This window comes from Heterocephalus glaber, unplaced genomic scaffold, assembly GCF_053883595.1.
Source record: "Heterocephalus glaber isolate CG9 unplaced genomic scaffold, H.glaber_assembly_v1.0 deba00001613, whole genome shotgun sequence".
Taxonomy (NCBI): domain Eukaryota; kingdom Metazoa; phylum Chordata; class Mammalia; order Rodentia; family Bathyergidae; genus Heterocephalus; species Heterocephalus glaber.
The window spans coordinates 6019858-6021439 of record NW_028258384.1 but is presented as its reverse complement, the minus strand read 5'-3'; the positions used below and the strand labels follow the sequence as shown (position 1 = coordinate 6021439).

The 1582-nt window shown below is 40.7% G+C and overlaps 1 pseudogene; it reads left to right on the top strand.

Moving 5' to 3' along the window:
* Window positions 1-508: 508 nt before the first annotated feature.
* On the top strand, window positions 509-1271 carry LOC101711775 (tumor protein D52 pseudogene; annotated as a pseudogene).
* The last annotated feature ends 311 nt before the right edge of the window (window positions 1272-1582 follow it).

Below are 1582 nucleotides of genomic sequence, written 5' to 3'. Positions count from 1 at the left end.
TTAAATATTGCATAGATCCTCTTAAATGAGAGACTCAAAACACAAAGAGAGAAAAAAAAGATAAACAGGAGGAAGTAGGGCCATCTTTTCAAATGGGAAGGAGAGCAAGAGATAGAGGAGGAAGAGAGGGAAGGGAAAACAGGTAAAATAAGAATTGAAAGAACAAAATGGAAATAGAGTTTTTATAAATGGAAAGGGGACAAAGGTAAGGAGCACAGAAGGATGGGAGGGATGGGGGTTAAAGAAAATGAAGATTTTATATGTACATGAACCAACTCTGCACAATAAATGTAATTATTATGTGCTGAAAACATGTACTAATAAAAAATTTAAAACATAATGAGCCACAAGATAGGCAATTTTTCAATGTTGAGTGGCATGAGTAAAATTAAGGAGCATAAAATATTTTCTCTGATCTCCAAGAGTCTACAGTTAAGTGACAAGTTGATTATTCACAAAATAATTAGAAAACATGACAGTGTATGATTTACCATTAAATTGTGTGGAAGTGGGGGCAAAGGGAATAAGGCCAAAGGGGTGAGCGACTGTGGGAGGAGCTCAGGCGGCTGTAAAGCCATGCATTCTGCCTCTGCCTGGGGTGATGGATCACAGAGACACAGAATTATATGAAGACTACCAGTCCCCATTCGATTTCAATGCAGGAGTGAACAAAAACTACCTCTACCTGTCCCCTAGTGGGAATTCATCTCCACCCGGATAACCTACTGAAAAACTTGATTTGCTCAGGACAGACCCAGTACCTGAGGAAGGAGAAGATGCTGCAGCCATGCTCAGCACCACCAAGACACTCTCAGAAGAGGAGCAGGATGAGCTGAAAAGAGAGCTGGTAAAGGTGGAAGAAGAAATTCAAACTCTGTCTCAAGTGTTAGCAGCAAAAGAGAAGCATCTAGCGGAGATCAAGTGAAAACTTGGGATTGGTTCACTAGAGGAGCTAAAGCAGAACATTGCCAAAGGGTGGCAGGATGTGACAGCTACGTATGCATACAGGAAGACCTCTGAAACCTTATCTCAGGCCTGACAGCAGGCTTCAGTGGTCTTTTCATCTGCTGGCTCTGTTATCACCAAAAAGCTGGAAAATGTAAAAAAATTCCCCAACTTTCAAGTCATTTGAAGAAAAGGTTGAAAACTTAAAGTCTAAAGTAGGGGTAACGAAGCCTGTTAGAGGTGATTTTGAAGTCCTGAGTTCAACTGCAAATGCTAGTGCCACCACCATGGAGCCACCTCCAGAAAAAACACAGGAGAGCCTGTGAGATTGCTACCTTTGTTTCACTACCCACTGCCAGATGCTGCAAGCAAGATCCAAGCACATCTTCTCAACATTCATTGCTATGGATTTCTACCAGATGTGATTTTATTTATCTTTACATATTTCCTTGACCAAATAGTTTGTGAGTTAAACCAAATGAAAATATCTTCACTTCTACTCCCAGGAAACACACTGAATGTGCATTTAAGGCCCTTTATTAAGGGAAATACTATTATACAGACAACAGGTAGTACCTGAAGACACTTGCTAGAATGATCTGAGAAGCTGCAGGTGATCACAGTTGCTTTCCTACTT